The sequence below is a fragment of the Rana temporaria genome, chromosome 10 (assembly GCF_905171775.1).
Source record: "Rana temporaria chromosome 10, aRanTem1.1, whole genome shotgun sequence".
NCBI lineage: Eukaryota > Metazoa > Chordata > Amphibia > Anura > Ranidae > Rana > Rana temporaria.
Genome location: NC_053498.1, coordinates 81,146,322 through 81,156,481, shown reverse-complemented (window position 1 = coordinate 81,156,481; position 10,160 = coordinate 81,146,322). Strand labels below are relative to the sequence as shown.

Here is a 10,160-nt window from a genome sequence, read left to right as displayed (position 1 = left end):
GCCGGATAGAGCAGAGGTGGAAAGTGAGGGTGAGGCACAACCAGGGCCGATCCGCCCTATAGGCTCACTATGCAAGCCGCTTAGGGCCCCGCAAAGCTGCGGAGGGCCCCCCAAATTACTAGAGGCCCCCGCCTGGTGAGAAGTCATTTTCGGCCCCCTTATAAAAATAATCTGATCATATTGTGTGATCAGATGCTTTGGAGGCCAGAGGAGAGATCTGGAATCTGATAGACACTAGTGGTGCAATGGATCACCGCTGATCCGTGATCCGAACAGGTCACCCCCCCCTTCTGATCGGCACACTATGTGATCCACGGATTGCCGCCGCGGCCATAGCATTAGGAAAGGCCGCAGCTTCGGCCTAGCTCCGGCGCCACAGCCATCTTGGTACACCCGGCGGCGGAAGGTCGTAAAGCCGCAGCCTCAATTACCGGCAGACGCGGGCCCGCCACGATCGCGCGGCGGGGAGGTGGGGGCGCACGGAGACACGGGATAATTGAGGCCGTGGCTTTGTTGCCTTCTGCAGGCCTAAGCTTCTCCAGGCGCCAGGTCACAATTTCTTGTCGCAATTGCGCAATTGGCGACCGGGCGCCCGCATTTTGTCGAGCCCTTTATTTTTATATATATAATATTGTGTGTGTGTTGGGGGTTTCTAAGTAATTTTCTAGTAAACCATTTTGTAAGATCTTTACATACAGTGTGTGCCAAGTGGCAGAATTGGCCGGGGGCTGAAGTGATTAATTTTATTTTCCTTTTTATAAGGTGTTATCGTTTGATGATGTGGCAATCTATTTCTCAGAAGAAGAGTGGGAATCCCTGAAGATTGGACAGAAGGAGACCTATAAGAATGTCATGATGGAGAACTTCTGGTCTATGAGATCTTTAGGTAAGTAGAGTCTTCTTTTGCCTATTGTGACATCCCACCCAATACCACTGTAGATGCTTTTTTTTCCCTCTCTTTTTGAGGATGCGTTACTTTCTTTATATAAAAAAAAAAAAAACATGTGGACAAAGGAAAAGTAAGGAAGGTTAAGCCTGCATTCCCCCCCACCCTACCCCCCCATCCCCCCACAACAACATCTCATGACTCCACTTTATAAATTTGGGCCTAATTGCTGCTATTCCTTCCTCATTGCTCTCGCAAAGCTCCAAGTTTTTTTAAACTTTTTCCAAGTTACCCAATTGTCTCTGGAACCTGCCTTGGCCTTCCCCACCCCATACTTCAGCTCCTCCCTCCTATATGTGTCCTCGACAGAATCTATACACTCCCAAACTTGTGGGCTTTCCTCTTCCCTCCATTTCTTAGGTATCAATCTCTTGTCCGCATTAAGCAGATGGGGGGGTCAAGGATCTTTTATATTCTTTTAAGGTCTCTTCTCCCCCATGGAAAAGAACTACCCATGGGTCTTCTTCTATCTCTTTCTTAGTTATAACCTTAATCAATGTCAGAATTTTTTTCCAGCAGTTTTTTATTTTCGGACAATCCCACCACAAGTGGGCCATTGTTCCCCTTGCAGCACAACCTCTCCAGCATTCTGCTGACTGCCCTTCTCTGAATTTGCTAGTTTTGTCTGGGGTAGCATACCAACCCTTAATACATTTAAAATTAATCTCAACAGTCTTTACATCGACTGCCGAGGTATGGACCAGGTTAAAGTGGAGTTCCACCCATAAATATAACATTACATCAGTAGTTTTAAAAAAATGTCATTAGTCCTTTAAGAAAATTTTTTTTTTTTAGATGCCTTCAAAGTGTTGTTGCTAGGCAGAATAGTTAATCTTCCCTCTTCCTGCACCTAGGTGCTTAAGCTTCCTAACCTACACCGCACAGACTCCTGGGAATGTAGTGGGTGTAACTTTCCAGGAGTCTGTGCACTCCCCAGTCTCGAAGAATCATGTGACTTGGACAGTACAGGTGCTGAAACCTGATCTGAAACCTATTACACTGCTTGTGCAGCACTGAGCATGTGCAAGGCTGAAATCCAGGAAGTCATACAGTCTGGCTTCATGATGCCCACACTTAAGATGGCCCCAGTCCATTTCTATTTTATAAAGTGTCCAAATGCTGTAACAACCTAACAAAACGGACCTTAGTTTACAGACTAACTTTACTAGAATACATTAAGCTTGTGTATTACAGGGGTATTTATATATAAAAAGTGAAATTGTGGCCGGAACTCCGCTTTAAGTATTCTACCTACTGTCGTTTTCCCCCTTGGGACTTCTAGTTCTCTTTCCCATTTTTGAATATAATTTAGCGTCTCTGGCTCATCTACTTTCAACAAGAAGCTGTAGATTTTAGATATGTTACCCTTCGAACTTTCAGTTAAACAAAGTTGTTCCACCATTGTGTACTCCTCCCGTGGGGGCAAGGGTAGCGGTAGGCGCTTAATAAATAGTGATAGCTGTAAATATTGCCATTCGTCCAACATCATGAATTCTATCTTGGATTTAATCTCGTGAAGTGTCATAATTTTACCCTTTTGAATTATATCCCTTACCTGGGTTCTATTTCTAATCCAGTTTCCACCCACCCCTTTTGTCCCTGGTGCAAAATATTCATTATCTTTTATATCTATAAGTGGGGAATTAAATTTTGATTTTAGTTGTTTGTGTAGTCTGTCCCAAATCCGTAGTGCATTAAAGGGTCACTAAAGGAAACATTTTTTTGGCTAAATAGCTTGCTTTACCTTATAGCAGTCTTGATTTTATGTCCTCATTGTCCGTTTTTGCTTTGAAGTAGCTGCAATCCTTTGCTGAACTCCTCACTTCCTGGTTGTCTGGCTCCATAGTAAAAATCTCATGGGAGCTTCTCACTGTGGTCTAAGCCGTGCTCGTCCCTGTTCTCTGAACTACAGCACTGCGTGTGAACGTGTACTAGAGAATTGAAGGGGTGTGAGCATTGTGTGGCTAAGACCGCCTCCCTTTGAATAACTTTTGTTTCTTCTGTCTGTCTGCAGGGTGTCTATGTCTGCTGCTGCTGTGTCTGGCTGGCTGTGTGGGTGGGTCGAATAATTGTGCTATTCATTGTTGGGCGGTATAGTGGGCGGGCTATTCAAATTTTTGAACAAAGCGCGCATCCCGGTTTTTTGTAACTGCGCATGCGCGATTCACAAAGCATACTGGGAGATGTAGTTCCTGCAACGACGTCGCTCTCACGAACGAGCGGCGAGGATCAGGAAGTAAAAGACTGAAACGAAACCAGCTAGACGCAGGTAAGAGATGGGATTGAATTGAATGACTTTTCACAAATTTTTTAAAAAAATCAATAAACTATTATGAGTTTAGAGGATACCGCAGGTCATTTTAGCTAATAAAATGTTTTTGTTTAGTGATCCTTTAAGTGTAATTGCGTGTGTGGACGAGTGTAAGGTTCTATATTGTGGTGGGTTCAAATTAGTCTCCCTAATTGTGCCCTTGCTAGTGCGCATTCAATATTAATCCATCTTTTATCATGAGTCTCTTAAGCCCACTCTATGACCCGTGAAAGGACCGAGGCGTAGTAATATTTTCTGATGTCCAGGACCGCCAATCCTCCCCTTTTCTTGTTCAATTTTAGTACTTGAGCGGAGATCCTATGTTTTATATTTTTCCAAATGTAGTTCATTAAACACTTCCCGACCGCCACATGTACATATACGTCGGCAGAATGGCACGTACAGGCACATTGGCGTACCTGTACGTCTCTGCATAGACGTAGGTCGGGGGTCCGATCGGGACCCCCCCCCCACTACGTGCGGCGGTCGGGTTCCCTGGGGAGCGATCCGGGACGACGGTGCGGCTATTCGTTTATAGCCGCTCCGTCGCGATCGATCCCCGGAGCTGAAGAACGGGGAGAGCCGTGTGTAAACACGGCTTCCCCGTGCTTCACTATGGCGCTGCATCAATCGAGTGATCCCTTATATAGGGAGACTCGATCGATGAAATCTTTTCTACAGCCACACCCCCCTACAGTTGTAAACACACACTAAGTGAACACTAAATCCTACAGCGCCCCCTGTGGTTAACTCCCAAACTGCAACTGTCATTTTCACAATAAAGAATGCAATTTAAATGCATTTTTTGCTGTGAAAATGACAATGGTCCCAAAAATGTGTCAAAATTGTCCGAAGTGTCCGCCATAATGTCGCAGTCACGAAAAAAATCGCTGATCGCCGCCATTAGTAGTAAAAAAAAAAAAATTATAAAAATGCAATAAAACTATCCCCTATTTTGTAAACGCTATAAATTTTGCACAAACCAACCAATAAACGCTTATTGCGATTTTTTTTACCAAAAATAGGTAGAAGAATACGTATCGGCCTAAACTGAGGGAAAAAAATGTTTTATATATGTTTTTGGGGGATATTTATTATAGCAAAAAGTAAAAAATATTGCATTTTTTTCAAAATTGTCGCTCTATTTTTGTTTATAGCGCAAAAAATAAAAACCGCAAAGGTGATCAAATACCACCAAAAGAAAGCTCTATTTGTGGGGGGAAAAGGACGCCAATTTTGTTTGGGAGCCACGTCGCACGACCGCGCAATTGTCTGTTAAAGCGAAGCAGTGCCGAATTGTAAAAACCCCTTGGGTCCGGTCCTTAAGTGGTTAATAGAGAGTTTTTTTTTTGTTATATAGGACTGAGGCAAGGCTACTGGAACCATTTGAAATTTATATAAGATTTTTGGAACTAAGACCATTTTTACAACATTTATCCTACCAAACCACGAGATTGGTCTGTTACATATATTTTTAATTTCTCATTTAATTTCGTCTAACAGGGGGATACAGTTTATTCTGTACATTTTCTTTAGGGAGTTTGCTAATTTTATGCCCAAGTAATTTTTCTCTTTCTGCCAAGAGATATTGAACTCCTTTTGAAGATATCTTCCTTCCTCCTTATGAATATTGATATTCAGGATCTCCGTCTTGGATACATTCATTTTAAAATTGGTGACCACGCCATACTGTTTTAAATTAACCATCAGATTTGGTAGTGTGGTTCTTGGACTACCTATAAAAAATAAGATGTCGTCGGCAAAAGCGGACAATTTGTGCTCCTCCTCTCCTACTTTTACTCCACTGATGTCAGGGTTGTTCCGCACCATTAAAAGAAAGGGTTCCAGCGATAGAACAAATAGGAGAGGGGACAGGGGGCATCCCTGCCTGGTCCCGTTCCTCATCTCGAAGGGTGCTGATAACGTCCCATTAATTTTTATCCTAGCACGGGGATGGAAATACAGTGTTTTGATCCACTCAATCATCCTCGGGCCAATTCCTAATGTCTGCATCATGAACCCCCAGTCTACCCTGTCGAAGGCTTTTTTCGGCGTCAACTGACAGGAATAGGCCAGGGTATAATCCACCCCTCCCAGTTTTATTTTCAGGAATAGCAATCTTCCTTCAGGATCTGTCAGTCTGTCCCCCAGTGTGAATCGTGTACCTCTTGCAAATCCTATTGCGACCCCTCGGGACCGTGATGATATTGTGTCTCCATAGAACCATGTGGGATAATTAGGGGAGTACAATTTTATATTAGACTCCAGTGTTATGTGGGTCTCTTGCAAGAAGACAATGTCTGCCTTATAGTACATCAATTCACTGAGAACTTTGAGTCTCTTTACATGGGAATTCAGACCTTTGACATTATACGAGAGAAACTTAATTTCTGTCATCTATAGATGTTTTGAAAGGATTAAAATATTTCTTGTGGAGTCATCAAGATGGTCCCCCCCGCCCCCCTCCCCAATTCCCTCACTGCTACCCCTACTCCCCCATCCCCTCCCTCCCCCTGGCCCACTCTTGGCCTAGGAGCCGCTATTGGTTGCCTCCACTCCTTCACCATCGGCTCCTCACTAGTGGTGGTGCTCCAGGACGCTCCTCTGGCTGTCATAGCCTTAACTTGCGTTTTTAATTTATTTAATTCATGGTCTTGTTCTTCCATTCTCTTTTCTGTCTCTTCCACTCTATCTAGGAGCCCTCCTAGGTCCGTTCTTATCCTGTTGATTTCTGTTTTTATGACGTTTTCCATCCTCAATAACATAGCATTCATCTCCGCCTTCGTTGGAAGTTGTGTATCTTGGGCTAGCTCTTCAGCTCTGCTGTGATCGTGGTCACTTTCTATTGTCGTTTCTCCTTTGGAGCGATCCGAGTTGCCATCCCCCGTTTTAGTCTCATTCTTCTTTTTTTCAGTTTTTTTTAAAACCGGGACTTTTGGGGTTTCCTTCTTGGGTCATATACTGCTGTATTGAGCTAGTCCCGGCGTTGCTTTTAGGTGCTTTTGAGGCAACGCCTCTCGTTGATCTATTCATCTTATTTTTATTTGTGGGTCTAATTCTCTTCCCCAGTTTGATGATATTGAATTAATTTTATCGCGGCCCAACTCTGCCTGCTATGTGCCTCGGGGCCCTTTTATATATTTTTCCCCTCAGGTAGTCAGACCGTAGAGGCTGTCTTAGACTCAATGCCAAGAGGGGCGCTCAGTGTGCACGGTATACTGATCCTACTGAGGGGGTGAAGGGTACGCCTCTGCCTCATGAAAATTTGATCCTGTTATCATGAGGGATATTATCCCATTTCCCTCTATTCGCTACGCAATCTTTACGTTTAAACAATACTGCTTTGGCTACGGGGTTAGGGGTGCAACGGGAGGTACCCTCGATATGTATAAATCCGCCGATTGTATAAGGCGTTTCAAACCCACAAGATTTCTGCGGCGCTTCTCCCCTTTATATGCTATTAACCCGTCAGGGCTAGTCCTGAGCACTCCTGTGCAATTCAATGCATTTCTATTCCCTGGTGGCACAAGTACCTATCCCCTTCAGTAAGCGTTTAAGCAGAAGTTATGAGCAGAGGCGTCCCTAGGGGGGGCCAGAGAGGGCCCTGACCCCCCCAACATCATGCTGTGCCCCACCATGTGCCCCCCAAAAAAATAAAATTATTTTTTTTTGCATTTTTTGTATTTTGCTCCCCGAGAGGGGAGAGCTCTGCAGGGGATTCCTCCCCCTCCCTGTGCTCGCCGACACTGCATAATGCGAGCGCTCACAGAACCAGATATTCTATATAAACATTTGGGAAGAGGAAAGGGTAGGGGGGGGGGAAAAGGGGATATGTGCAAGTCTGATGCAATAAGTAATGAACGTTGGTGGGATCGCCCGTCAAATGTTGGGAGTGAGGCCGTAACCGTAACATATATCAAAAATTAAAAGGGGAACAGTATAGTGCTAAGAGAAGGTGAAAAATGACCTTAGGTAAGGTCATGAAAGGAAAGAGGTTACTTGTGGCCAAACTTTAATGATCCTGATCCTAATAATAATAAACGTATAATATGTATCAAAAAAGTTTATTTTAATGATTAAATTAATCAAATAGAATCACATTCAAATATCACAACACGGTTAAAAGGAGCATGATATTGGGTAATTAATATCTGGCCATGATCACACATAACATACAAGACATACAATAGACAACATTAACGCATGACGCTGTCCGGACACTGTCGGGGTCAGTCATTGGTTGTCGACACAATAATACAATGTATATAGGATGGTGTGGAGTGTAACGGTATTCACTGGTGGTGATTACTGATTTCCAAATTGTGGCCCTAATGGTGTACTGACCAATGACTGAGCCCTGAAAGGATATAGGGGGGGGGGGGGGGGGGGGAGACGGGTAGGGAGTGTGGAGATTGAGGTAATAGAACTGCAGAAGGTTAATTGGTAGTGCCGATAGGCAGGAGAATTGTGTAGTGAGCTAGTAGTAAGTTCACTGTAAATGAGAGGGAAACTTCCTCTCATGAAAGTTGCAGGAATAGCATCAATTCTCAGTATTTTTTATCAATCTGTTTGAGATTGTAACATGTCGACAGTCATTCGAATGAATTCACTCGGTCTGTATATACGCTGAATAGCCTTAACAGTCTGGTTATCTGTTCAATTAATTGGATGCACTACAAGCTATATGCGGTATGCTGTCAATCAGAAAGTATTTGATACCTGGAAATGCACAGGTATTTTAATTGGATGGTATGATGGCAGCACAGCTGCGTTTCCCTACTAGGATAATTAAGTAGGGTTATGTATGGGTGTTTGCTCGATTTCCAGTGGTTATGGAGTTTGTATTTGATGTTTAATTGAGCAAATAAACCCCCTAAATAATATATGGCAGCAGCGTGTATTGATGCTTGCGGAGTTTTCAAAAAGTATAAGCATCCATATTACTCCAATAAGAACAATAATGATGAAAGATGGTTACAGACCTTGGATTGCTGTTCATTCATTCATAGAATGATCAGGGTGATATAAACCTGTTTATGCAGTCTTCTGGTTGATTTTCCCGATTGGTGCGCCCGAGAATGCAGGGGGCTTTGTTGGGAAGGGAGTTGGGTATACTCCAAATCCAGAGAGCGGGCTAAGTAGCCCGGTAAGGGTGCCTCGGTCTCCGTCTGTGTAATCCTCCGTTTTCCTTCCTTGTTTGGATTCGATCACGTGGACAGGTCACATGGGCAGCGTCAGGTGGTGACGTCGACGCGTTTCGCCGTAGCCAATGGCGTAGCTTCTTCCTGGACGTAATGGAATGTCAGCTGGTGGATGTTTTTATACACGCAGTCCACAGCTGATGCTTGCACCAAAGCAATGCGTATTGATGCTGGGCTGTTGTATGAAACAACTGACGCTACGGTGGTCATGGAGGTCAATCAGTCCAATTACTTTGAATTTCCCAAAAGGAAGAGAGTTTATCTTCCTGCTCATGTTCTTTCGTCGTTAGATATGGCTTGTTTTGAACATTAATGTTCAGTTTTAGAGTGAAAACACAGTGAGGGAAATGTGCAGCAGGACAAGAGGTGAGGAAAAAGGGAGGAACAAATATTTTGAGATAAACAGAATACAGATAATAATTGTAGCAAAAGATATATATATATATATATATATATATATATAATATAATAATCAGGTCCTAGCTGGCATTATTAAAGTAATGTCCGTATAAATCCGTTGATATCATGGTCCATTCGTCTTGATCTATTACAGTGAGGATCACTGATTTCTATCAATGGATGGAAGTAATTTTACATATGGGTGAAAGTTAGTGATTGAGATATAAGTTAAGAGACATAGTTATCCCGGCAGTCATTAATGCTTCACTTTTGATGGTGAGAAATATTTTTATATATTTTTTTTTTTATATATTATTTATTTTTTGGGGGGATTTTGACAAGATTGTGTCAAAGTATTTATGGATATAACAGGCGGAGTGACTGGGGCATACTTAAATGATGCACCGGATGTCCCTGGTCACGTCGCGAAATATATATCGGGGTCTTATAGAGGGAATGGTCTGGGCTATCCTACGGGTTTAGAAAAACTTGTAAGTTTAATTCAGTGTTTAAACCGACAGGGACAAGTGATTTAAGACAATACACCCACCACTTCTCTTTTTGTTGGAGGATACGGTCAAAATCACCTCGTCTACCTGGTAATTTGAGGACATAAATGCCCTTCACTGTCATGCCCTTGGAGCATCTATTGTGATGTTCGGCGAAATGCTTAGCAAGTGGCTTTTCAGGGTTTTTTTGTTTTTCGTTGATTTCACGTAGGTGCTCGCCTATCCGTACTTTCAGGGCACGTTTTGTTTTTCCCACATATATTTTGGGACAAGGGCAGGTGATTAGATAGATCACTCGAGTTGTCGAGCAGTTTATTAAATCCCTGATCTCAAAATTACATTGTCCGTGGGCATCCTGAAAGGAGGTGGTACGATCGACATAAGGGCAGATCTGACATTTATTACAGGGGAACATGCCCAGGGATCTTGGATAGTCGGACAGCCAAGTGGTATTAGGTTCTTTCACGAATTCTGATTTAATTAAGATGTCACCAAGGCTGTGTGCACGTCGTGCCACCAATTTGGGTGCCGGACTAACTATCTTGGAAAGACCTGGGGCATTAGTTAGGATCCCCCAATGTTTCTCCAAAGTTGTTCGGACCGAGTTCCACTGTGAGCCAAATGGGGTTATTATTCTAATGGGCTCATTGGAATTCATGTCATGTTGGTCCACTGGTCTCTTTTTGGTCAGCAAATCCTCACGATCTCTGATGGCCGCACGTTTTCTCGCTTTTTTAATTTGACCATGCGAGTAGCCACGCTCGCGAAATCGCGTGTACAGATCGTGGCTTTCA

At 43.3% G+C, this 10,160-nt stretch overlaps 1 protein-coding gene across 1 annotated transcript in view; it reads left to right on the top strand.

Moving 5' to 3' along the window:
* Positions 1-765: 765 nt before the first annotated feature.
* The window catches only part of LOC120915240 (urotensin-2 receptor-like), a 38,747-nt gene continuing 29,352 nt past the window's right edge, over positions 766-10,160 (top strand). The window contains exon 1 of the mRNA XM_040325587.1: positions 766-886. The gene's annotated coding sequence lies outside the window, so the exon portion shown is untranslated. The remainder of the gene's footprint in view (positions 887-10,160) is intronic.